We start from the raw sequence: 27,540 nt of genomic DNA on the forward strand, positions 1-27,540 counted from the left end.
TGAAACAAGTCTAGTGATGGCGGCCTTCTCCCTCAGGTGTTAGAGCCTGAGTGTGAGCACAGGCCTGGGGGCATGCATGGTGCCAGCATGAGATGGTGGGAGAGGTGCCGCAGGCTGTCTTCTCAGGGCAGAGGAAACGGAGATGTTGTCATTGGGGAAGGGGCTCCCCCCAGGCCACCCTCACCCATCTGTCCCCCGTGGTGACTTCTGATTCTCCCTTGGAGGTGAGGTTCCCGGGTGTGGGGGGCTGGGGAGCAGGGAGGTCTGCTTCCCATTGTAGCTCTCCCCAGATGCCAAGTGGCAGCTAGCTCAGCTAATTGGCAAGAAAAGGAGAAGCAAAAATAGTGAAAATCTGTGAATTAATAAAACAGCCTTGAAGCAACCGCCAAAATGTGTATACAAATCATGAAGTAATTAGAAGTGTGAAGAATTCGATTGGGTTGGCTGTTTCCAAATCCAGCATCTGATCGCGTTAGGAGGCCAAGGGCTGGCAGGCCATGGGGAGTACGAATTCTTTCCATCAAATTTGATCTTGCCTCCCCCAGCTGGGATTTCTTAAAATCCTTTCAGGGCAGTTTCCTTGGGATCTGCTAGACCTTCTAAAGGCCCTTTAAGCACATGCAACATCTGGGCTCAGCATCTTCTGTTTTAGAATAAGACTTAAAGAGGGGCGCCTGAGTGGTTCAGTTGGTTAAGCGTCTGCCTTCGGCTCAGGTGATGATCTCAGGGTCCTGGGATCGAGCCCCACATCTGCCTCCCTGCTCAGTGGGGAGTCTGCTTCTCCCTCTGCCTCTGTCTCTCCTCCCTCTGGTGCACTCTCTCTCATGCTCACTCCCCCCCTCTCTCTCAAACAAATAAATAAAATCTTTAAGAAAAATAGAGTAAGACTTCAAGTTTTCACAGAGGGCTTTCTGGATCCACAGTCTTATTTAACCTCACTATCACCAAATTTTTTTTTTTAAAGATTTATTTATTTAGAGAGAGGGTTGGGGGGGGAGGGGCAGAGGGAGAGAATCCCCAAGCAGACTTCACACCAAGTGTGGAGCCTGACACGGGGCTTGATCCCAGGACCCTGATACCATGTCCTGAGCCCAAATTAAGAGGTAGCCGCCCAGCCGACTGAGTCACCCAGGAGCCCCTTACTGTCACCAAATTATTTTTATGTCAGTGTTTTCCAGAGGAAGAAACCAAGGCCCAGAGAGTGAAGTGATATAAACCCAACTCCAAGAGCTAATCAGTAAGAGAACCAGGGTCTCCTGTGACCCTCCAACCTCTCCCTTCTTCCACCCACGTCCTTCCTTTGGACGCTGCCCTGCCTCTCAGCAGTGCTAGGTATCCGTATCTCGTGATTGTCATGGCTAGCAGCCAACTGCTGTTCTGTTTGCCCATGTTATTAAATGTAGATAAATTGTTCAACCCATTTGTTTGGTTAATAAACTAAGGCTTAGGCACAGTTACCTGTTTGTTGATTTTAATTTCATTTTATATCCAGATTAGACTGGGGAGGAGGAAAAGGTCCATTTTCCTTATCTTTTTTGGAAACACTTTATGAGAAGAGATTTCAGAACATAAGACTAGTTTGGATGGATAGAAGCAGTGCATGATTAGGGTTTTCATTGTTCTGCCTTGTTCTTTCTGATCCGTGGGGACTTTTTTTAAGAATAGGGACTCACATTCAGTAATTCAAGGGAGGGCATCGCTCAGGGCCGGCACGCAGTGCGCTTAGGGTTAGAGACTCTGAGAGCAGAAATCAGAGCAGAATCCTGAGAGAGTCATGTAACGAGCTTGACGTGTGTTGTTAATTCCCCAACCGGTAGCAAAAGCCCCTGGGAGGATGAAGTTTACACGGTTTACAGCCAGACTGAGCAAACAACAGTGTGATTAAGTTACACGCATTAGTTGGCTCCATAGCCAGAATAGAAATGTACGTGTTAATTTGGGATGGAAAGTTTTCAACAAAGCACTGGCTGCTTGCACAGACTTGTCTCTGGTCCTTGGGTTTGGCCCACAGCAAAGCCCTCTGTGGGAGAGATCGGGGAGTCAGAAGCAGGACCGGCTGTGGAATTTGAGGGGCCCAGTGCACAGCAAAGATGCAGGCCCCTTACTTGAAAAGTATGAAGAATTTCAACGCAGCAGAGTGTTAAACCAAGTGCAAGGTCCTTCTGAGTGTGGGTGGGATGCTAGGGGACTGCACAGGGCAAACACCCTTGAAGTTGGCCCCTATCGAAGCCACTGGAGAAGGGAGGCCTGCGCTGGGGCTACAAGGTTCTGTGTGCACCACACGCCACTCACCTGGAAGGCTGGAGGTGAACATGATTCAGCTAATATTTCTGGAGTCACTCGGATGCCCCAGCTCCAAACCAAGCTGCTGGGATTCAGCTGTGAGCAAGCAAGAGCTGCTGGGTCCCTGGTTACAGCTGAGGGCTCTGGCGTCAGACCGTCGGCTCAGAGACTTTGTTTGTTTTTTAAATTGAAGTATAATCGACATACAATATCCTATTAGTTTCAGGCATACATCATAGTGATTTGATATTTTTATACATTACAAAATGATCCCCATGGTAAGCCTAGTTACCATCTGTCACTGCACGAAGTTATTACAATGTTATTGGCTATATTCCCTGTGTGTACATTGCATCCTCCTTACTTATTTATTTTTTTACTGGAAGTTTGTATGTCTAATCCCCTTCACCTGTTTCATCCCCCACAAACCCTCTTCTTTCTGGTAACCAACAGTTTGTTTCCTGTATCTCTGAGCCTGTTTCTGTTTTGCTTTGTTTTTCTGTTTTTTCGATTCCATATATAAGTGGAGTGATACAGTATTTGCCTTTCTCTGCCTGATTCATTTCATTTAGCATGATACCTTCTAGGTCCATCCATGTTGTCACGAATGGCAAGATCTCATTCTTTCTTATGGCTGAATAATATTCCATGGTGTGTGTGTGTGTGTGTGTGTGTGTGTGTGTGTGTGTGTGTGTGTACCACATCATCTTTATCTATTCATCTATCTGACACTTAGGTTGCTTCCATTTCTTGGCTGTTGTAAATCATGCCACAGTGAACATAGGGGTGCATTCTCTTCCAATTGGTGTTTTTTGTTGTGCTCAGATAATACCCAGAAGTGGAATTGCTGGAGTATAAGGTAGTTCTATTTCATTTTTAAGGAACCTCCATACTGTTTTTCACAGTGGCTACACCAATTTACGTTCCCACCAACAGTGGTATAAGGTTTCCCTTTTCTCCACATCATTGCCAACACCTGTTATTTTTTGTCTTTTTGATAATAGCCAGTCTTAAAAGTGTGAGGTGATGTCTCATTGTGGTTTGGATTTACATTTCCCTGATGAGTGATGCTGAACATCTTTTCATGTGTCTGTTGGCCATCTGTGGGTCTTCTTTGGAGAAATGTCTATTCCAGTCTTCTGACCATTTTTTAATGAGGTTGTTTGGTTTTTTTATGTTAAGTTGTATAAGTTCTTTATGTATTTTGGATATGAACCCCTACTTGGATGTACGATGTGCAAATATCTCCTCCCCATTAGGTACTTTGCCTTTTGGTTTTGCCGATGGTTTCCTTTGCTGTGTAATCTACGGATTCAATACAATCCCCATCAAAATAGCAATGACATTTTTCACAGAACTGGAACAAGGAATCCTAAAGTCTTTATGGAATCACAAAAGACCCGAAATAGCCAAAGCAATCTTGAGAAAGGAGAACAAAGCTGGAGGGATCACAATCCCAGATATCTGCATGATATACTACAAAGCTATAGTAATAAAAACCGTATGGTTCTGGCACAAAACTAGACATATAGATCAATGGAACAGACTAGAGAGTCCAGAAATAAACCCACACCTGTATGGTCAATTAATCTACAACAAAGGAGGCAGGAATATGCAATGAGGAGGAAAAGATAGTCTCTTCAACAGATGGTGTTGGGGAAACAGGACAGTCACATGCAAAAGAATGAAACTGGATCACTTTCTTACACCATACAGAAAAATAAACTCAAAATGGGTTAAAGACCTAAATGCAAGAGCTGAAACGATAAAACTCCTAGAGGAAAAGAGATGCAGTCAGTTCTTTGACATCAGTCTAAGCAGTATTTTTTGGATCAGTCTCCTCAGGTGAGGACAACAAAAGCCAAAATAAAAGGGATTACATCAAACCAAAAAGCTCAGAGAGTTCTAAGCTCCACCTAACCTTCTCTGTTTCCTGTCTGTAGATGGGCTGGGTAATAACACCCACCTCTGTTGTGAGGACTAAGTACTTTATCAGGCACGTGCAAGTGTCCAGGCACATCAAGGGCTTTAATGAATGTTTGCAAAGACAGGTCAACAGTGATGCATGATGGGAAGCCATGGGAGTGCACAGAAGGGACCAGGGGTCAGGGTTGGGGAAGACCTGCCTGGCTCCTGGCTCCAGGCTCCTGGCTCCTGGCTCCTGGCTGTGTTCCTCTTGTATGGATACTGAGACTTGGAGGTCTTGCGCCATAGAGTCCCTTCCTCCTCTCGCTCCCTCTAAACCAGACAGTCATCTCCATCCCTGGAGATCCAGAAGTGCCCTGGATGTACGAGCTGACCCGGCCCCTCTGTCCATAGCGGCCCCTCCTGACTCATCCTCTTAAGGTCCTGAAATTCTGCCCTTCCCTGGTCCTGCACCTGCCAGGTTTTCAGTGATTGTGGGTAATATTCACAGCCCTCCCCCGTCTGACCGTGTCTGCCTTGCCGGCCATGCCCCTTCCTGTCACTCCCTTACACAGAGCCAGCTTCTCTCTCCCACTCCGTCGGCTCCCAAGTTTGTTTCCTCCACCTGAGACCCTCATCTGTCCTTGCAGCTTCAATTCCATTCCACAGACATGGACCGAGCGCTTCTCTTTACGTCCCTTCTGGAACAAAGGACAGTTGATCCTCGTTATTCACGGAGCCCATATCTGCTAATTCACCCACTCACTAGTATTTATTTGTACCCCAAAGCCAATACTCATGGGGCTTTCACGGCTGTTTCTGGACATATGCAGAGGAGAATGGCAAAAAATTTACGTCGCCCGATGTGCATGTTCCCAGCTGAGACCCAGCAAGGCCACGCTCTGCCTCCCTGGTGCAGCCCTCCTACTGTGAATAGCGTTCTTTCTGTGGTCTATTTAATGCCACTTTTGTGCGTTTTTGTGCTTTTTTGTTGACGATTTCACTGTTTAAAATGGCCCTAAGCGTGGAGCCAAAGTGCTGTCTGGTGTTCCTAAACACAAGCAGGCTGTGATGTGCCTGACAAAGAAAATCCCGGTGTTAGACAAGCCTCCTTCAGGCACGCCTCATCGTGCTGTTGACTGTGAGTTCGGTGTTATTGAATCACCGGTATGGTACATCCAGAAAAAGGAAGAGGAAATCCATCCAAATGTATGTGAGGCTGCTCCATTGTTTTGACCAGCGGCTCAAAGTAACTTAACCCTGTATTTCCCCTGGGAGCAGTGGTTCTGTAATCACTAATTCAGTGTTCGTGGAGACTTTAGAGAAAAAAGTGCATGCATTCTAAGGATCAACCATACCAAAAAAAAAAAAAAAAAAAAAAAAAAGATGGAGTTTCTGCTAAGTGCCAGACATCGTTCAAACCCCTCTGATGCTTTGTGGCTTCCTGCTTCAGCCAGCCCAGCGCTTCCTCTGTCCCATGAGCTCGTTTTGCATCAGTGTCTGCCTATTTTATTTGAGCATCAAACTCTGCCTTCTGATGCCCCTTTATTGTTATTTTAACTCTCCTGTGGCCCTTAGATGGGCAGTTAAGTTCTCTAAGAGCAAAAAACCATTGGCTCTCACAGCATCCTTCTTGGGGAGGGAGGCAATGAGGATGCACTGAAGCCAAAGCTGGAGAAATTGCTTGAATGGAATGTGCTTGCAGATAGATCCTAGACACAGTAGGAAACAATACAACAGAACCGGTATCAGAAGACAGGCTTCAGAGCGCCTACCCGCTCAGGGATGTTGGGAGCCTCAGAGATGTTGGTAAAAGCCCAAAGTGAACTTTGGAAGGGCCATGTTAAGTGTTGGATGTTCTTTGCTGTGGACATCTGTGGGTGGCCTTGTGAAGAAGGGATCCTCAGGGGGCTGCTGGTCATCTCTGGGGCCGTGGGGCCTGGTGTGGCTTGGAGGGGCTTGCTTGTCACCTTTCCAGCCAGGACCCCACCATGTCAAACCCACCAAGTATTTCATGCTGCTGAGGGGAGAAAGTGAGGTTTCAGATGGCCCTGGGTTAGATGCCCTCGAGCCTAACCGGGACTGCTTCTCCTCTTGGCACAGGCCGTGTGTTTTCCCGTCAGTTGTCATATAACCCAGAGTAGTAAAGGCTGGGGGCTTCCCTGCCCAGTTACTGTAGGGAATCTCAAGAGCCAGAGATGGGCTGCCTTGGCGGGCTGCAGAGCATGTACGCCTGTGTTCTTCTATTCATTCGGGAGAAGTAAATTTTTCTTGTTGTTGTTGGATTTCTACATAGTTAGATCTGCATGGTTTTTCTCTAGTTTGTCAGAATCTACCATCCCTAGTTTTTCCCTTTGGAGTGAGTCACTTCGGTGTCCCCTCTGCCTGTGTATTTCCCTCGCCCGCTTCTCTGGGATTCTTTCACATCCTGTCGTCTTTTGTCTCTCAGTGTGGATGTTTGTGAATAATATTAAGCATCTTCTGGACTTTAATCATTCCCTGAGCACAGAGACTGGGTCTGGTTTGGTTTTTTATATGTACTGCTGTGCCTGTAGTACAATACCCAAGGTGTCCTAGATTTATTATTATTATTATTATTATTATTATTATTATTACCCATTGAACCGGTGGAATAATTTCATGAAAGCATTAACAGGTCACAGTTCTACACCTGGGTCCCTGTGTCGAACTCACACTACTCATCTGTCCCAGGAGTCTCTGTGGCAGGGAGGAACCAGCTCAGCTCGTCTCTATTCTGTGGTGAGGGAAGAGGCAGGTTGTGGCGTGCAGGGGGGTAGGAAGGATACAAGGAAATCCTTCTCGAGTCTAGAAAATCCTCGCAGGCACTGGGGGATCCCTTTCACTGGAAATCTTTAGGGAAAAGTGACCTCCATGTGTCTGGAATTACTGATTGGAAACAGGGGCCTGCCTGGGCTGGGACAGCTTCTCAGGCAGCCATGACTGAGCCCAGTCAGAAGGGTCCGTAGAGGTCTTCCTTCTTCTAGCAGTGAGCAAGTACCCTAGAGACTTAAATAGCTTAATGCACACTGGCTCAGAGAAGCTTCTAGTGCCTCTCTAGTATACTTGGTAATACATGGATGGGCTTCTGAGGGTTTGATTCTTGTCAATGGCCTTCCTTTGTTTAAGGGCCAGGACACTGGGGCATGATGCTACCAGATTAATCTCACTGAAACTCCTTGATCCTATCCCTCAGAAACCCTAAGTGGCTTCACACTGACTAAGGGATAAAATCGAAACTCTTTAACTCTTACGCTAAAGTCCTTGAGGTCAGGGACTTCATCGGATACTCCTCACGAGTCTCCTCAGGACAGTTGATATGGCCAGTGATGAAATGCCAGGTGGACTTGATTTTATTTATGGTCACTTCTGGAGAATCGCGAGACTAGAATTGTCTGTTAGCCACTTCTCTATCCTAAGGGGGAGCGCAGTCCACCACATTGACAATGGGGCGTTGCAGTGCTTATAATGAATGACATGAGGGCATTAGGAAGAACTCAGGGACCACTGGGCAGTAAATAGACAGTTTGAGTTGGGGGCAGGGGTGGGGGGAGACAGTTTGTTTTCAAGGCTGAAGTTCAGGATTTGTTTTTGTCAGATGCCTGCCGCTCCCAGACGGATCCGCCTTTTTATATCCCCCAGATGCATCATTTCTCTCTTTTCCAAATGGGCTGAACGAATCCCAGCGCCTCCCTTCCCCCCAGCCTGCCGTGGAGATGAGCGGGAATGTTCTGAGCGGTGTTGGGCACTGGTCCTGAACGGGGTGTGGTATATGCACCTGGCACACTTATTGAAGTGTTGTTTGCCTGGCACAGGCAACTTTTTTTCAGCCTGGCTGTCAGGTTTTTTTTCTTTCCAGGAAAATTGAGGGACGTGTGCTCTCAGACTGAGTTCAAGGGCAAGATGAATTCAGTTCCAAGAGGGAGAACTCTGAGCGGTCCACTGTCGTGACTTGGAAAGAGGAGTAAAACACAAGATTATCTCTTGCTTCTCTGGTATTTCTCTGCATTTATTTTGTTCCTTGATTATTAGCCTGGATTACATCTTGCCTTGTGTTATATTTGACTTCTGTCTTGGAGTAGAGCATCAACTCTTAGAGAAGGGATCATCTGTCATCCATTTTTCATGGGAGGAACCGGGGAACAAGTAGGAACCAGGAATTACTAAGGATGCCTATATTTTGATTTAATATTCAGGTCATAGTATTCCTATGATATCACATTGCTTTACTCTTTCTGTTCTAAATCCTTAAGGCCTAAGGTCATGAGTCTTGCTGCTTACCCTTTCTATGGGATGAGACATGGGCCATCCTGGGTCTCACAAGCTCCAGGGTTCTCAGCCCTGACTGCACCCTAGAATCACCAGGGGAGCCCCAAAACACCCAATTAACTGCGATTCCTGCAGATGGGATCCAGGCATCTATGGTTGCCAGACTCCCAGGTGATTCCAGTGTGCAGCCGAGGCTGAGCATGAGCCACTTGAGGGCAGGAAGTCTGTTCTGTTCCTTTTTTTTTTTTTTTTTTTTTTGCCAGGGCCTCCTAGAGCCCTTGGCACAGGGCGAGTACTCAGCAAACATCAGTGCCTCCTGTCCGCATCTGCTCATGGATGTTGCATAGCTTCAAACAGTGTCATTCTCAGACTGAGCCCAGAGCCCGGCCCTCATCCGGGGATTCCTGTCTCAGTGTCTGCATCCCTGTCTGTCTGGTAGTCCAAGCCAGAAACTTGGGTCCCTCTGGGATCCCGTCGCCTTCCCTCCCTCCCACATTCCAGGTCTTCCCTGCTCCTGGTGACTTGACATCCTAAGTAGCTCTCATCTCTGTGGTTTGTTCCCCTGCTCAGGGGCACATCCTACTCTAGCGGACCAGCGTCAGGGCCCCGAACCACTTCACAACTCCCCATCCGGGCTGCCTGAGCGCAGCCGTGCCCCGCCAGTCCATTCTCTACACTGTAGTCATCTCTGCAAAATACAAATGTGATCTCATGGTCCCTTGATTAAAACCCTTCAGTGACCTACTGCTGCTGTTAGGAGACCACATGCCTGAATGCCCGGCTGCTTTTGCAGAACAGCCCCAGACACCTTCGGTCCCGGAGCTCCGTGAGCAGGTGTGACTGCTGGCTTCTCTTTGGCAGGGGCTGCCCCTTCGGCCGGAGCCCCCTGTAATGGCTCATAACAGCACAGCCACGCACCACATTCCGCATAGCCTGTCTGCTTTGCCCTCTTTTCAGCAAACTCCTAAGGGTCTATTAATACCCATATCCATCAATCGCTTTTCTAGGAGAATCTTTTGATGTGTCCTAACCTCCTTAATTTTTCGGGGCGCCTGAGTGGCTCAGTCGTTAAGCGTCTGCCTTTGGCTCAGGTCATGATCCCAGGGTCCTGGGATTGAGTCCCATATCAGGCTCCTGGCTTGGAGGGAAGCCTGCTTCTCCCTCTCCCGCTGCTTGTGTTCCTGCTCTTGCTATCTCTGTCTCTGTCAAATAAATAAATAAAAATCTTTAAAAAAAAAAAAAAAAACCTCCTTAATTTTTCAGGTCTTGACCTAAGGTGTATCCTCTGAGCTGCCCTTGGGCCCACAAGGATTTTCAGGAGTTGCTCTTTTTTGTTTTGAATCCCATGCCTTGGGGTCCTGTGTCACTGAGGTGCTTTCGCATGTCCGTGTGGGTACCCCCTCAGCGATGCTCGGCGGGATGGTGGGGGGCGCGCTGGGTGCCGTGCGTGAGTGCCTCTGTGTACAGGTGAGAATCCGGGGCTGAGGGTCACGGTCCCCACGCCCACCGCAGCCTCCCGACTGCATTTACTCCACTGCATGCCCTGCTCTCACCTAAAAACCACTAGAAACTAAACCTCACAGCCAAACATTTGTTTCAGTGAGCCTCCGCCAAACAGTGGGCAGACCATTGGTGAAGACCTCGATTACCTGGTTTTGTGACCTTCTAAGACATTCCCCATGTCTGGGCCTCCCATTCCTGATTTTGTAAAATGAGACGTTTGGACGAGATTATTAAGGACCCTTCAGTACTAACTATGATGATAGCAGAAATAACAGTAATGATAGTAGTAGTAATATTAGCTAACATTTATTGGGCCCTTGCCATGTGTCAATGCTAAGTATTTTATACCGTCTAGGAAAAAAAATGCGGGGTTTTCCCCTTATTGTCACTCAACACTTCCAAAGCCAGATTGGGGGAAGGGGTTTCTCCCACACTGACCAATTCTATAACACCAGCAGGGTGTCCGACAATTCAATTCACTTCTGACACCATCCACCCGGAGCTAGGGTCAGATTGCACAGGTTAAGGGCTCGGGTGCACAAGACCACCCCTACTCCAGCACCCAGTCCAGGCCAGCTTGTCACCTGTGCTTCTGATCCACTGGCTGTCAATCAGAGGTCCCCATGTCTCCCTACTTGAGTCCCGTTAATTCTCTAGAGCAGCTCACAGAATTCAGGAAACCAGTACTAGATTTCTGCTAGTACAAAGGATATTAAAGGGTATGAATGAACAGCCAGATGAAAAGATACCTAGAGTGAGGTCTAGAAGGGTCCTGAACACAGGAGCTTCTGTGCCTGTGAAGTTTGCTGTACACCCGCCTCCTGACACATGGATGTGTTCTTGTTCACCAACCTGGAAGTGCTCCAAACCCCATACTTGTGGGATCACGTAGGCATGATCCATCATTATCTCCACTTCTAGCTCCCCTCCTCTCTCTGGAGAACAGGGGTGGGGGGTTGGGGCAGGGGTTGAAAATTCTAAGCCTCTAATCATGGCTTAGTTTTGCTGGTGACCAGCTCCCATTCAGGAGCCCACCAAGAGTTGTCTCATTAGAATTAAAGATGCTCCTATCACCCAGGAAATTACAAGGGTTTTAAGAGTTCTACATCAGGAATTAGGATCAAAGATCAAATATTAGCAGGAACTGGGTGCAGAGTCCAGTGTATGTATTTCCTGTTATTTCACATATGTTTATAGCTCATTTTAAAATTCTTTAATCCCCTCTACAAGCATACAAAGTAAGGATTTCTGTGGCTCCATTTTATAGATGTTGAAACTGAGGTACAGTGACGTTAAACAACTCGCTCAAAGCCACAGAGCCAGGAAATGACGGAGCTGGGATTCAAACCCAGGAACACTGGCTCCAGAGTCCCCACTCTTCGCTAGCTAGAGGAAAAGACAGAGACTGGGCTTTGGAGTCCAGTTTTTTAGTTTGAGGACTGACTCTGTCACTTACCAGCTGTTTGGCCCCAGCCAGGCTAATTCTGCACACCTGTTTTCCCATAGGTAAAAGAGGAATAATGCCTGCATCGGGATGTATCAGTTTGCTTGGGCTGCCATAACAAAATATCCTCTCACCGTTCTGGATGGTCACGGTGTCCAGATGTCGGCAGGGTTGGTTTCTCCTGCAGCCTCTCCCTGGGCTTCAGACGGCCACTTGCTGCATTCTCATGTGATCTTTCCTCTGTGCTCATGCACATCTGTGTCCTAGCCTCCTGTTTTTATAAGGACACAAATCATACTGGGTTAGGACCCACCCAGAAGGACTTAATCACCTCTTTAAAGACCCTGTCTCCAAATACAGTCACATTCTGAGGTACTGGAGGGTTAGGACTTGAACATATGAATGGGGAGGAAGGAGACACAATTCAGCCCACCACAAAAGAGTCCTGTGCATCTTCGAGGACATCGTGTTATGTAACGTGCCTAACCTAGGGTAGCTACTCTGTTAATTCGGGGTCCTTCCCTTCTCTGACAGTTCTGACTTCATTTCCATCCCTTTATTCCTGGGTGATGATGAGATGTGATGCTCTTGGCAACGGGCGACTGAGCGCTGGGTGGAATCTGTTTGGCAGCTATTTCTAGAGTGGAAAAAAAAAAATCTCTCCCTCATTTTAGATTGCTGGTGGCATGGTTTATAGTCCTCAAGTGAACACTGGAGGCCTTGAAGTCTTAGAAAAATATTATGGTAAATCACAGTCCTTCAAACTTGCATGACACATCTTTATACAAGACTGTTAGCTTGCCTTTCAAATGTGAATTTATCCTTCTGCCCCAAGTAAGGCAGCATCCAGTTCCCCTTGCAGTGGGACAGCTGATGCGTTAGCGCTTTTTGTACAAATGACCACAGGCACTCGGCTGCTGTACCCCCCAAAGCTTCCTGTATTTACTTCTGGCCTCCTGTTCCTTCCTGGAAGCCCACCTTTCCAAAGTCACAGAAGGTTGGAGGTGAGCTCCGCGAGAGGAGCCAGGAGCGTGGAAACATTACTTGAGTGCTGTTGAGTTCATGAAGATGCCCTAGCATGGTGACGTGGACATGAAAAGCAATGTGGGAGCCTTTTTAGAGAGAGATGAAGTCCTGGAAAGAAGAACCAAGGATCCACAGCACTATATAATGGTCAGAGCAGCTGCTGCTGAGCGAGTGCCTGTTAGGTGCCAAGCTCCTTAGGTGCACGATCTCCAGCCTTTCTACCACCCTGAAGATCTTCCAGATCCTCCTCCTTCGGATGAGCAGCTGAGGCTCCGAGATGCTAAATAAGTCGCTTGTAACCCGCAGAGCCAGCAGCCAAACCCAAGACTGCTTATCTGCGGATGGACCTCTGCAGAGGAGGAAGACTGCTCGGGCTGCCATGGGCATGCCCTGGCAGGGTCATGGAGGTGGTGATGGGTGGGGGAGGACGGGAGTGCCCTGGTGCCCAGACCCTAAGTGACCTTGCCCATTCCGAAAGCCGGGGAATGGAGGAAAACACAGCTCAACCTTGGCCTGCGGACAGAAGTAGCCCCGAAGTGACGAAAGTCGTTCCCCTCAGGGCTGGTGCCAAGCTTGACACCAGGAAATAGGAGTGAACCTGGAAAGCAGACATTTTTTATGCATAAGCTGAATCAGTGAAAGCCTGAGATAGGAATTCGTCATCTGCTTTTTCCGTGTGGAGTTGGTACCCCGACAGGACTCGATTCCAGAGTTGTTGGTTTGAGTGGGCTCCGAGAGTTTGGTGTTCTAGTAAGGGAGGTTGGGGGGAAATGGGGAGAAAAATGTAATCTTAAAAGTCAGACCACCGCTCCTTTATTAATTTTTTTCTGGTTGTAAAATCGTGGTCACAGAAAACAGAGAAAATTATAAAGGAAAAAAAATGTCTCTAATCTACCACTTGCAGATAACCATTAAAATGTTAAAGACTACCCTTGGGGCACCTGGGTGGCTCAGTCGTTAAGCGTCTGCCTTCGGCTCATGGTCCCAGGGTTCTGGGATCGAGCCCCATACCGGGCTTCCCTGCTCAGCGGGGAGCCTGCTTCTCCCTCTCCCATTCCCCCTGCTTGTGTTCCCTCTCTTGCTATCTATTTCTGTGTGAAATAAATAAATAAAATCTTTAAAAAAAAAAAAGACTACCCTTCCAGTATCTTTTCTATACAATTTTAAGATAAAAAGGGGATCGTACCTGGCATCCTTAGCAACCTTTGATTACTCACTGCTACATCATGCACATTTTCCAGTATCTTTAAATGTCCTTCTCCCCCATTGGGTGATGAACCGTAATCTAATTAGTCCTTCTCATTTGGGCATCAGGGGGTTGAGAGTTCCTTCCCTTGATTAGCTCACCTGGTAGGATATCCCATTAGGAACCTCCCAACAGCAGATGGGGTGTCTAGTTTGGGAAATCTATGCTATTTATATACAGCTCACTCGGTTAATAATAATTACCTCTAATAATAATTATCTGTATCTAATATCAATATTCGATATCTCTAATATCAACTAACTGGTCTGAACAGTGTCGGTGTCTGGCATTTATAGCCACCTCACATTCTTTTGTCCTCCTAATAGAGGGAGTTCACATGTGTCACAAACCTTTCGTTCTGGAAATGAATATTAGAGGAAGATGATTCATCTTGGGAATGGTGGGCACAGCCCAATGCTATTTATGTTCATCCATGTACGTACATGATCTTTACGCACGCACCTGTGTCAGGGCAAAAAGGCAAGTATCCCAAAGCACCACACTAGGAATATCAAAGTGCCTGTAGCAATGAGATGTCCTGAAGGAAATTGACCGTCAGAGATATACTGTGGGCTTTTTACCCCTTTGGGGTCCACACCACTAGTGTGGCCATTTAGGGGCCATGCTCTGCCACCTGGGGGTGTCATACTAAGGAAACTTGAGTTTATACCCCAATCTCAATTAATTCTGGTTCTTAGGACATTCTTTTTGCTTACAGAAAAGTCATGTGAATGACTTTGCCGTAGGAGCAGGAATTGGGGCTACTTTCAGCCCTTCCATTGGCTTTAACACACACACACACACTCTCTCTCTCTCTCTCTCTCTCTCTCTCTCTCTCTCTCTCTCTCTCTCTCACTCTACATAACCAATGTGTTAGTGGCTGAGCATCCAGAGGAGAAGAGGGGACAGTGTCCAGACTGATGGAGCAAACTTCTATGAATGTATCTAAAAAGTAAGAAAAAGGCTAATGTCCTGTAGCAAACGAAAATTACTTGCAAATTCACAAATCAGTGTTGTTTTTTAACTTTGCTATTGCTCCAAATTATTATTTGTTAATTTCAGGGGAATGATATAAGCTGCCGCCTGAAAAAAAAATGTTGATTGCGTGGGAAGTCCATTTTGTGACACACAAAATCAGCTTTGTCTTTTCACTAGTCATGAGTTCACGGAAGACCCTGGAGGAGCCACTTTCCATAAAAAAAAATCCCCTTAAAGCATTCCCTCCCTGAAACACGGAACGTAAAAAGTGGTGGGGATGTACAATCAGGAGAAATTGGTTGTAATCTCACTCTGTTATCACATCCCTGTGTGGAATTTGGATAAGTCTCTCCACCTTTTTTGGACCTTGGTTTCCTCATCTGTGAAAAAGGAAGTTCATATAGATTTGTAGTTTTTAACTTGTGTTAGAAAGGTGCTTTGCTGTTCCATAGATATTTGATTTGAACTTATTTTAAAGTATATTTTTAATTTCTTTTAAGAATTATAACCCAAAAAACCCCCACGCTAAATGGGTTGTTTCTCACATTTTAACATATTGAAACTCTGAATGAATGTGTTAATCTTATTTTTAACTCATCTCAGAGTTTATTCTGACATCTTTAACTTAAAAATAACTTGAGATTGTCAGTGTGAACTATTAAAAAAAAGCTGTTACACATTTGTCCTAACTTATCTCTGCAACTCCGGATTTTCTCAATAATATACAATGAAAATTTAGAAATAAACTGGATAAGTATTACATAATAATCAAGTTCCATGTTCTCATTGATTGTTTTTATAATTAAATGGTTAGGATTTTGCTAAAAATGGAGTAAATTAAATAGCATACTCTAGTGTCTGTCTTGTAAGTGTTCAGTGATTACTAGCAGTTCTCCATTGTGTGTATTTGGTCTCCTGTAAGATTTGTTTTTAACAAAATTCTGCAACACTTCCTCTGAGAACCCTTCAGTCTTGATATTCTATATAAATAACACTTTTACATGTAAAACAAAATATATTTGTGACCCTCCAGACATAATAGTATATACTAATGACCATTAATGACTTTAGTAAAAGGCAGAGGATTAAAATAATAAAATAAGTAAATGATAACCATTTTAGAAGAAATGTAAGCAGTATCCTAATTAATGAATTTGCTAATTACTTTTCCCGCTGTTTGGCTGTCAGCAGAAACACATTATTGTATATTTGGGAAGAAGACTGGAAAGGCTAGCCTGCGCACCAGAAGAATTCTACCCCAGGGGACTTTAGGGAATAAGTTTCGGGTGATTGCTCAATTGATCATTCTAAATTAAATTACTAAGAATGGCTCCAGACTTGGTTTAGAAAATCTTTGCTGGTATACGCATTTCACCTTCCTTCCTTTATTTTATAAAAAAAACACCCAACACATTTAGTGAAGAAAAGCTTCAAGAAATTGCCTAAACTCAAGTAGTCATGATTATCAGGAAGTTGTTTTCAGGAGCAACTTCACCCTATAATAAATACAGTGAAGCATTGTGTGGAATTCCTTTTTAAGGCTGGCATTCCAGGACAGAACAGATGCCCCTCATTTGATTACCTTTTTTTTTCTTTTTCAGGAGTTAAATGATGCTGGGTATGTGATCTAACATGGCATAGAATGTCATAATGGGTTCAACATACAGTGCTCAAAACTCCAGTGGCCTCTCTTGACTGATACTCTACCAGAGGTTGTTGGTAATCAGTCAGCCTCAGTCTACCCTTTGCCTTGGGAAAGGGGGTGTCGGCTCATTCCTTTTTCAGTGCTGAATAATATTCCATTGTGTGGCTGTACCACAGTTTGTTTATCCATTTACTTACTGAAGGACATCTTGGTTCCTTCCAAGTTTTGGCAGCTGCTGTAAACATCCATGCACAGGTTTTTGTGTGGCTATAAGTTTTCAACTCCTTTGGGTAAATGCCAGGAAGCAAGATTGCTGGATTATATGATAAGAATATGTTTAGTTTTGTAAGAAACTACCGAACCATCTTCCCTAGTGGCTGTACCATTATGCATCGCCACCAGCAATGTATGAGCCTTTCTGTTGCTCCACATCCTTGCCAGCATTTGGTGTCAGTGTTCCAGATTTTGGCCGTTCTAATAAGTGTGTAATGGTTGTTTTAGTTTGCATTTCCCTCACGACCTATGACGTGGAACACCTTCTCGTATGCTTATTTGCCATCTGTATCTCTTCTTTGGTGAGGTGTCTGTTAATGTCTTTGGCCCATTTTTTAATCAGGTCATTTATCAATATGTCTTTTGCAAATATTTTCTCACAGTCTGTGGTTTATCTTATTCTCTTGAGGCATCGAGATTTTATTTTTTTTTAAAGATTTTATTTATTTATTTGAGAGAGAGAGAGTACATGAGGGGGGGAAGGTCAGAGGGAGAAGCAGACTTCCCACTGAGTAGGGAGTCCGATGCGGGACTCGATCCCGGGACTCCAGGATCATGACCTGAGCCAAAGGCAGTCGCCCAACCAACTGAGCCACCCAGGCGCCCGAGGCATCGGGATTTTAAATGGGTTCTAATGTGCAACTGAGTTTGAGAATCAATGGGTTAAAATGTCAAGGGCACCTAAAGAAGGTGAGGATGGTGACCGGGTGGATGGCAAGGGAAAAGCCCAGTCACTGACAAGGGGCACAGACTCTCCAAAGCTGGTTCCCAGGCCGCCATCACAGAGGTACCCTCTTTCCTTCCCAACAGCGAGACTTGAGACTGGGTCCTTCCCAGCATCTCTGGAGCATCCTTTGCCCTGGTGACTATGGGGCTGCAAATAGGTAGGTGACTCCTTGGTCTTTCTACTTTTAATCAATGCAAGCCATGTTTTTTTTTTTAAGTTCAAAAGAGATTTATAATGAAAAGCTGTCATCTTCTGTCTCATTCCTGACCCCAAACTTTCGAACCTTTCTCTTTTTAGCTGTCAATGTTGGTTAGTTCCGTATCTCTAAATAATATACTTTACGCACTTTTCCCGTGGTTTGTTGTTGCTCTTGTGGCTCATTTTGCTGCTGTTGTTTAAGAAAAAAAGAACAAGAGAGAGAAAGGAGTAATGTAAGCAGAGCAGGCAAATCTGCTTTCCTGCCCATTAAACAATCTGATATTATGTTACACATTAATTTTTTTGATGAACACTTAATACCTTCCTCATTAGAAGCATCGTGGTCAGCATCTTTATTTGATTTTGATAGTAATCATCATTTTTAAAAGAGCTCCTATTTTTTATCCTTTAACTTCAAGTACTTATATTCATTACCTATCTGTTCTCTTTCCATTGGCTTTCAGCAGGATATCTCAATTTAGGATGAGAATATTCTATTTCTTCTCCTTCCTTCCTTCTCCCCTTCCACCTTGCTGACATCCTTTCTACTGAATCTTCTCTTTTACGTGTCCAAGTTGAGGACATCTGTCTTGTTTGTGGCATGCTTACTTGTAGATCGATTCTAAAAGTTGAAAACTAGTAAATAGCATTTACATTATTAATTTGTAAAAACAAGCAAGCCAAAACCAAACCAAACCAAAAACCTGCCCTCACTAACTCATCCCATCCTTTATTCTGCACTGCACCTCCACAATGCCCCCTCAGAACTTGGGGCTTAAGAAGAGATTTGAGAGCTTAAACACAAAGAGTTTAAAGAAGAGGATGGGAAGGGGAGGGAGGCAGACATGCTCCCATTTCATATGCAAACTTCCAAGTAATACCACAGTTTGGGTCCCTCCCACCGGCTTCTCCAGGGCTCTGGCGAGCCTCCTCCTATCTGCCCCTCCCTGCTCCTGCCCCCCCCCGCCACCCTCACTGTGCATTCTGGGCTGAGACTTTCAAATTCCCAGCCTTTCAGAAATGTCTTCCAGTTCCCTTCCTGTTCCCTTCATTGTTATGGGTTTATGTTGATTTAAAGACACCCTTATACTATCATTTTAATGCCATCTAAGTGAGAGGGGAGGTGAATCCCTGCTTGGTCCACACCTTAGGACAACATCTGAGTCGCCTCCCTCTCTGCAGCTGCCTCCAGCTGGACCTGAGTGCCAGAAGCTTTGGGATTTCTGCACTGGATGGGATACCTTGCTTAGGTAACTTTGCACTGGGGTGGAGGGAGGTGCAGAATATGATAGTGTAAAACCACGTCCACGTATGGTTGCCTTGGTAACCTTCCCACTGTAAATCCCGCCTGGGGAGGTTGAGGGAGGAGAGGAGAGCCATTGTCAGCTGGTCTGGTAGGGGATTGATGAGGTGGGAGAAGGGAAGGTAACCACTGGTCTGGAACCGCTCCGCAGCTAGGATCCGCTAGATGGTTGGGAACAAAGTCACACCTGTCATTGGTATCCGGAGGGCCCCAAACTTGTTCAGTCATGCAAGCAAAAGACTGGGGAGTTGTTGGAGCACGGAGAACAGACAGCAACGCTTTGGGGGTGGGGTGCTGCTTTAGTTACATTATCCTTTATCCCGCTGCTCAATAGGGCCCCTTGACCACCTCTTGTCCTTTTTCTCAGCAGCCAAAGAAATGACCTACATGATGTTATTTTTAGGGTGTCAGGAACTGTTCTCTCAAATAGCCAGGTGCCCAACCTTTGCAAACCAGGGCCCAAGTTCATATTCCATGGCTAGAGACAAAGCTTATTCTTTTTTTTTTTTTTTTTAAGATTTTAGTTATTTATTCATGAGAGACAGAGGAGGGGAGAGAGAGAGAGAGAGAGAAGCAGAGGGAGAAGCAGGCTCCCAAGGAGCAGGGAGCCCGATGCGGGACTCGATCCCAGGACCCTGGGATCATGACCTGAGCCGAAGGCAGACGCTTAACCATCTGAGCCACCCAGGCGCCCTAGAGACAAAGCTTAAAAACACAGATCTCCTGGGAGAAGGAACCTGGTTGGACTCAAGCCCTTATTACCTAGGCGCTGACGGGGAAGAGTATGAGTGTGCAAAAGTAGAGAGGACACTGCAGAGAAAGAAAGGAACAAAAAGTGACCTTGGAACTGCCCAGGTAGATGTTCCTCCGCCCTTTGCCTAAGATAGCCTGTTCCCCCGTCTTGTCACCCACTTGCACCCCCCAGTACTCTTTTCTAAACTCCCAAGTGGCCCTTCTGAGGGGATATTGTTCTGAGTTGCAGGGTAGGATAAGGGATGGGGTGTGGATTAGCAGAGGAGAGCCATCTAGGGGAAGATGAGGGCAGTGGGAGAGAAGGGCATGAAGGGGGGGGCCCGGGAGAGAGTGGGAGGGATGAATGACGGAAGGTGGGGTACGGCAGAAAAGGGCAAAGCTGGAAGGTGAGAGCACCTTCTGCGGAATGTTGAAAAGCTACAGGATTAAAGACAAGGGATGGATGCCAATCCCAAAGGGCCCCGGACCGTAGCAGAGTGCTGCAAGCTTTGGGTCGGCAAGGAGACTCCGCTATGTTGCGGGGGGAGGAGGGATAGAATGAGCGAGTCTACACAGGATCTTCTCCCGTATGGTGATTAAACACTATACAGAGATATTTGATGCTGGCAGCGGCAGCCAGCTATCTTTGGTGAGTTTTCCTACAGCAAACCCATTAATCTGGGGCGCCTGGGTGGCTCAGTTGGTTAAGCGACTGCCTTCGGCTCGGGTCATGATCCTGGAGTCCCGGGATCGAGTCCCGCATCGGGCTCCCTGCTCAGCGGGGAGTCTGCTTCTCCCTCTGTCCTTCCCCTCTCTCGTGCTCTCTCTCTCATTCTCTCTCTCAAATAAATAAATAAAACCTTAAAAAAAGGGCGCCTGGGTGGCTCAGTTGGTTAAGTGACTGCCTTCGGCTCAGGTCATGATCCTGGAGTCCCGGGATGGAGTCCCGCATCGGGCTCCCTGCTCAGCGGGGAGTCTGCTTCTCCCTCTGACCCTCCCCCCTCTCGTGTGCTCTCTCTCCATCTTTCATTCTCGCTCTCTCAAATAAATAAATAAATGAAATTTAAAAAAAAACACCTTAAAAAAAAAACAAACCATTAATCTGATTGCTGTCTCTGGTCCCAAAAGGAAACAGGACCAAGGCAATCCCTTGTCAAGGGGCACAGGGCAAGCTAATGGCAGTTGAGTGGTGTCACTTGGCCCACCAGCCCCGTAGTCCGATAGCCGGGACAGCTCATATAGCAAGTGTCCTGGGCATTCAGTTCACTCGGCAGTATGGCCTAATGTCAGAGGGTGGAGTCTGGAGGCTCACTGCGGGGGTTTGAAGCCTGGCGCTGCCACTTGCAGCTGGGTACGCTTGGCCAAGTTCCTCCACTACTAGTCTGTGTTCTGTTTCGGGCTTGTAAGATGGGCCACACTCCTGTGTACCTAGGAATATCACTGTGGAGTAAATGACATAAAGCACATTGTTACCTGCTGTTATTATGTAGCATTGTTATTTGTTAGTATGGTTGTTAGTGTTGCTGTTATTCAGGGAAGGGCTAACATCTGTGATTATTTCAGCAATCCCTCCTGTGCTATTTTTACCTTCCACACTACCTTCGGGGCTATTGGTTTTAATTATTCTCTCAAAACACCCTGTGGGATAAACATGGGAGGCAGAATATTCTGGTTAACAGAGGAGGAAACTGAGGCTCAAGATCACATCATCTGTAGGTCCCAGAGGTCAGACGTGAACCAGAGTTCTTTTCATAAGCCAGAGGTTTTCGGCTCCATGGCGCCTTACTGGCTTCTTCTCCCAGAGATCTCATTCCCCCAACCACGGGCAAGGCAGTCCCTGAAGCCTCCCTCTGTGGGAGACTCTGCCTTGTCCCGGGAGTTGCCAACAAATTTCATGAGGCTCTTCATAAAAAATGGAAGGATCGTTTACCCTTGGCTGTTTGCTGATGGCCAGAGTGTCTTGCTCTGCTCTGCATCTGTGTTCTCTACACCTGGGAGCACACCCGGAGCTGGCTGGCCAGAGTGAGGGGTCCTCCTGGGAGCATGGAATGGAGCGGGGTGGGCCGCCTCAACGAGGCCTGAGCCCAGCCCAGCTTGGAGCAGCCAAGCACATGCAAGGTGGAACCGTGGGCCGCGCATCTGTGCGTGGGATGTCAGGGCACCTGCAGGGGACCTCCCTCCCGGGCGTGAGCCTACTTCAGACTGGAAGCTGCTTCCTCCTCATCGGCCCAGCCTCCTCCTCCATCCTGGCCTCATGCCCCCCCCCACCCTACTTCCTCCTGTGGACCAGCAGATCCCTCCTCCCCGACCGGCTCTTTTCCTCCAACATCACACTTCTCAAGGCTCTTCATGGCTCTGACACCACCCGAAGTTCTCGGCATCTCCCCACTCCACCTCCTGGGGAGCCTCTACTCAGGCTGCAAGTCTCAATGTAAACATCACTTCCCCAAAGTAATTGTCTCCTCATCCTCCTGGCTTCTAGCATCCTGCACTTTCCCAGCATACATTTGTCACAGTTGTGATCATGCACAGGCGCGATTTGTGCCGTTATTTGTGTCATGTCTGGCCCCTGCCCCTGGACTGTGAGTTGCGTGGGGCCCCTGGGGCCCCACTGCCTGGTACATAGCGAGGCTCAATAAATATTACATGAAAGTATTAAATATTAAATAATACTACATGCAAATGCTTTGGACAGTGGAAAGTTGCTTTGCAAATGAGTTTTCGTCTTGATTTTATTGCTATCCATGGGGCGACCAAACAATAGAAGAGCTGTCTACAGCAGCTGAGGCTTCCAGAAGAATCGGGCAAAACAGTTTACAAGGAGACATTTCAGCTGCACAATCTTTTCGCTGTGGCTGTTCTTAAAGAAGGGAGGTAGGCTAGTGGAGCCTGAGGAGGTAGCCCGTACCCAGTCTCAGTAAACAAACCAAACCATATTTGGTTTGTCAGTGATCTGAAATCTGGGAAAAGAAGCAAAAGAGATGAACGCCGGAGGGAATGGTGTGCAGTCCCTCTCGGGGTTTATTTTTGCTGAAGCTAAGCTGTTCCCACCGTGTCGATGATGCCCTGCCTTAGGTGATGCCCAAGGGAATGTGCACTCACCAGGATTCTACCAGCAAAAATCCCTTCTCTGATCCCACTTTCTCTCAGTTGTGCTGGACTCTCTCCAACACTCCTGGGAAGTCTACTCACTGTCTCCGCACCTCTGCTCAGCTGCCCCCGACCTCACCATCTCTGCACCCTGGCCACAGTCCTGAGTGCTGCCCCGCCGTAGTCTGGCGGCCCAGCCTGGCCTGCAGAGCTTGCGTCATTCCACGTAAACACCCTGCTCGTGTCCCAGGCAGCTGGCCGTGTTTCCACCAGCAGGTCACACTCTCTAGGGGCACGCGCCTTTATGGATCACTTCTGCCAAGCCTCTTAACATTTTCCACTGTCGAGTCCCTAGCCCCATTCCCCCCGCCCCCACCCCATCTCCTCGCTGGTTCATCAACTGTTTCCTTAGCACCTACTGCAGGCCAGGACCCGTACAGGGCAGGGGGCATATGGGGAACCCAGGCACTGGGCTCTTGCCCTCGGGATTGCCCGTCCAGTGCGAAGGGAGACTCACAAAGAGGTAGAACCCCAAGAGACAGCTGCTAGAAGCATATGCCTTGTGCTCCGGGAGCTCAGAGAAGTTCACTCCGAGGGGGGCAGGGTGACATTTGGGCACGTGTAGCGTTGTTCCAGGAACACAATGACGATAATGTCATCAGCAGATGGGCCATGTGTGCCTGGGTTGGAGTGACTCAGGGATGATCGCCCCAGTCTGCAGTGTGGGGTGCAGTTTATGGAGAGCAGTTGTACAGAAGTGGGAAGACAGATGCGGTCTGATGTGAGGCTGTGCGAGGTGCTTGGGTTTAGTCTCTGGGCAGTGGAGAGCTGTTAAAAAATATTTGGAACCAGGAGACTAAAATGATCAGACGTATTTTAGAAATATTGGAAGCAGAAAGAGGATGGATGGGGCGGGGCACAGGGAGTTGCAGGTAGAGCCACTAGGAGCTGCTGGGACTTACTTTGTTCACTCTAAGTGGACTCCGGCACCCCTCCGCCCCCAAGAAGCACTAGTGAAAGGCCCTCGCACCCTGCCACCACAGTGGGGGCAACAGCGGAAGGTGGCAGGGCACAGAATCCGAACACATAGGGACATCCGGAACCTAAACTCAGGCAGTATGGACAAGGAAAGGTGGTGGATTGTAATATTTCTCAGACAGGGTCTTACTTCCCTCCCTTATCACCTTTCACCCGGTCACAGCCCTCGCTGTACGTCCCCGGAAGGTGGCCTCCTTCTGAGGCCTTGGCAGTGGCTGGAAAGACAGAACGTCCAGGCTGAGAGAGCATCCTGAACACAGGCACAGGGGATGAAAGGTCACCGAGATTTTTTCCAGTCTCCAGCAGCCCAGGAGAGATCAGAGTGGGTCTGTGGTCCTCGGAGCCTGGGTGAGCATCGCGTTGAAGCTGGTGCTCAGTTCCTTCCTGCGGTTGTGTCGGAGAGAGACTGAGCCCATCGATCCACGAGTCAAAGAGCTCACTGTCGAAGTCAGTGTTTTTTTCTGCTTTTTGGTTTGTTTCAAAGAAATGTACTTGCCCTATAAAACTAAACAGAGGGCGGGTGTAGGGGGCTAGGCGTTGGCCCATGACCCTCCTCCTCCATTCCGGATGAGCAGAACCGGCTCAATCCTCCTGCAACCTGCGTTGTATTTCTGTTCAGACTTCTGAGGCCAGGCCTCTTGCGTTGTCCCAGGACTCTGTGTCTGCCTACACTTGGGATTCTAATTTGCAATTTAGGTGGTTAAAACAGGTTGAGAACTAAAACCAGTTTACATTGCTGCTTGGAAAAAGAAAATGATTCTGTCATTGATAAAATAAAGCTTTGCTTTAAAAGCAACCTTCTTCCTATCCTGAAGGTTCTCCCTGGAAGGTAGGGGTTCTGCCCCCTCCTACCAGCCAGGGTGAGCAGTTGCCTCACTGAGCTTGCTCCAAGCGAGAGGGACCAGTGCTGAAGGAGGCCGCTCCTCTTGCCCACCTTGCCTGGATTCGGCCATCTCTTTGTCCTGTCCAGCCTTAACCTTCCCCCTCATGTTCTGGAGGGCAGCTCTGCCCATGGTGCATCTCCAGGCAACTGCCTTCCCTCTCCATTGAGCCCCAATTTGCCCTGGCCCCTTGATATTGGGATGAAGATGATACCTATCAAGTGGCCTTCCTCCTCGCAGGTGGCTTGGAGGGTCTACATATGAGCCTGGTGGTGAGCTGAGACCTTCTCCAGGCAGCCCCCGGCCCAGACCCACTGACGGCCCTCATTCCCGGCACACGAGAGCTCTGGGTCACAAGAAGAAGACGGAACCTGGTTTGTGCTATTTCCTTTTAAAACCCAGTGAATCCTGAAGTTCGTTTATCTGAAGTGTGCAGGGGAAGGGAGCAGCAAAGGAATGCGTGCGTGCGTCACCGTCCAGCTCATTGCTGACCGCACACTCCTACTGCGTTGGCCATAGTGCCGGCCCTGGTCGGGTTTCCAGCCGACTGCACCATGCAGGTGAAATCCAGTTCACGCCCCAGGACTCCCTGTACCTGGGAGAGTTGTGGAGTTCTTGGCTGCCGACCAGGATGACATTTGTCCCGCTAATGCGCGGTGTTGTGTGGGTCATGCTGCCTCTATTGTCAAGGTTCCTGCATTTTCTGCTGCCTCTCTTGCTCTCTTCTCCATCCTTCCTGCTCTCCCTTCTAGGCCATGGGGCCCTCGGTCTTCTTCTCCAGGGAGAAGGCTGATCACTATCCGTCCTCCCCTTTCCATGTCCAGTGGGGTTTGATGGCCTCCCACGGGATCCTGAGCATCAAGACATGAGGGGTTCAGCTGTGTGTGGAATCCCTTACAGGCTTGCAGGGGATTCACTGTTCCTCAGAGACCAGTGACTCTCCCTGGGGTCCCTCCTGAAGCAAGCACCCCACAGCCCATGTTTTGTCTCCAGTAGGTCTTGTTACTACAGTGGGATCTCTGTGGCGTGTGGGTCGGACTCTGAGGTTCTAATCACCTTTCGGGGCAGGAGGTATTCACAAGGAGAGCAGAAGAGAGGGCGTTGGACACTTGGCAACAGAGTTCAGTAAGTTAGAGAGCGAACGACGTTGCCCAATGAACTTGGTGACGCACTTGGTGAGTGTCTTAGTCAGTTCGGGCTATTCTACCATAGACTAAGTGGCTTATAAGTCACAGAAATTTATTTCTCATGGTCTTGGAGGCTGGAAGTCCAAGATCAGGGTGCCAGCATGTCAGATTCTGATAAGGACCTCGGACATCTCACTGTGCCCTCCCATGGTGGGAGGGACAAGAGAGCTCTCTGGGGTCTCTTTCATAAGGGCCCTAATACTAGTCGTGAGGGCTCCATCCTTATGACGAAATCACCTCCTGAAGGCCCCACCTCCTAATACCATCACACTGGGGATGAGGATTTCAACATCTGGATTGGCGGGGCGGGGGCGGGGGGACACACACACACATATATTCAGTCCATTTCTGTGATTCATTGTAGATTCATTGCCAGACACTCCATTCTGGGCTGGGTGTTGCAGTGTGTGCTGGGTCATAAGAGAAGATAGGAATAATTCAGCCTAAAGTTCCCCGCTACCTGCCTCTGCCAAAAAAACAAAACAAAATACCAAGACTTAAAACACATGTACCGTAGCTGGTGGGCTAATATTTCTTCCCATGTGGGTTGTTCCCACGTCACAGACTTGAAACTCCTGGATCGCTCATAGGCAGCCGCAGGACTAGAACTCGGGTCCCGTGACTTTCCTCCTTGGCTGTGATAGCCCAGTGTGGTCCGGGGATTGTTGTGGTCACCTGAGCTGTCAAACTACCACTCCTGTCACTTGTGAACAGGGAGATGCAATCGCCAGGAGAAGGAACTTTTTTTCTGCTAATTTACAAATGATTTTTTTGTACCTCCAAGCACAAGCCCTGTAAATGATTAGCCTCCGTGGGAATAGTAGGAGGTGGCATGTGCGCACATTCTCTGGATAGTGGGTTGGGGACTGGGAGAGAAGCGAGGCTTGGGAAAGGAAGTCAAGGACTGTCAGATTTAAAGGGACTGAATGCAGGATTTGAATCAGACAAGACTTGTGAAATTCTCACGTCTGCTTGACGTCCCTCATGGGGAGGGAGGAGTGAGTATTACAAATTTGCATTTGTAAATGATGGTCTGGAGCATGGGACTTCTCAGGATGCATGTGTGCTGCCCAGATGTTATGATTTGTTAGAGTGGGTTAGGAGTTAGGCACTGTGATGCAGTGGGTAGAGTCCCTGCCCTCACCAAGCTCCCTGTCAAACACAGAAGACAAGCAATTAAAGCAGAAACAGAACGGGAGAAAAGTGATGTCAGGAGGGAAGAAGGGGACACAGGCTGATGGATAAGCTAGTCCAGGGAGGGAAAAGAGCATGAGGGAAGGCTTCCTGGATGAAGGGACATTTAAACTTAGACCCAAAGGATGAGTCAGAATTAGCCAGGAGAGAGGGATCAAGGTCGAGCATTGGCAGCATGAGATCAGAGAGAGCCATGCATGCTGTGGATGCACATAGGCTCTGCTCCGAGAGCCAGCTCCCGGCAATTGGCAGAGGCTCTCCGGGGGCTGCTGCTTTCCCTGGCTCATCAGGAAAGAGAAGGTGATCACTGATTGCCAACATCTGCCATAGGTGCAAAATGTGTTGATAGTAATACATATGATACAAATTTGCCATTCCTGGTCCAAAAGCAACATAACTTAATGCTGAATCCTTTAGCTACAAACCAGGGATCTTTCAGCATCCTGCCATGGGCCCACCTTGCAGGTAGGGCGTAAGTAGTCCCCATGTCTGGGCCCAAAAGTTTGGTAGGAAAGGTGAGGTCTGAACAAGGAGTTCCTCAAGGACCAGCAGCTTTGTGCTTTCCCACGATGGCTTATTAAATCTTGCCTCACAGAGAGT

The 27,540-nt window shown here is 47.7% G+C and overlaps 1 protein-coding gene across 5 annotated transcripts in view; it reads left to right on the forward strand.

Moving 5' to 3' along the window:
• The window catches only part of MAPK4 (mitogen-activated protein kinase 4), a 142,246-nt gene that overhangs the window by 56,349 nt on the left and 58,357 nt on the right, over positions 1-27,540 (forward strand). The window contains exon 1 of one of the 5 annotated variants that reach the window (XM_027577671.2): positions 24,807-24,933. The exons of the other annotated variants lie outside the window; for them this stretch is intronic. The gene's annotated coding sequence lies outside the window, so the exon portion shown is untranslated. Of the gene's footprint in view, positions 1-24,806; positions 24,934-27,540 lie in introns of those variants that run through there. 5 annotated transcript variants of the gene reach the window in all.

This window comes from Zalophus californianus, chromosome 14, assembly GCF_009762305.2.
Source record: "Zalophus californianus isolate mZalCal1 chromosome 14, mZalCal1.pri.v2, whole genome shotgun sequence".
Classification (NCBI taxonomy): Eukaryota; Metazoa; Chordata; class Mammalia; order Carnivora; family Otariidae; genus Zalophus; species Zalophus californianus.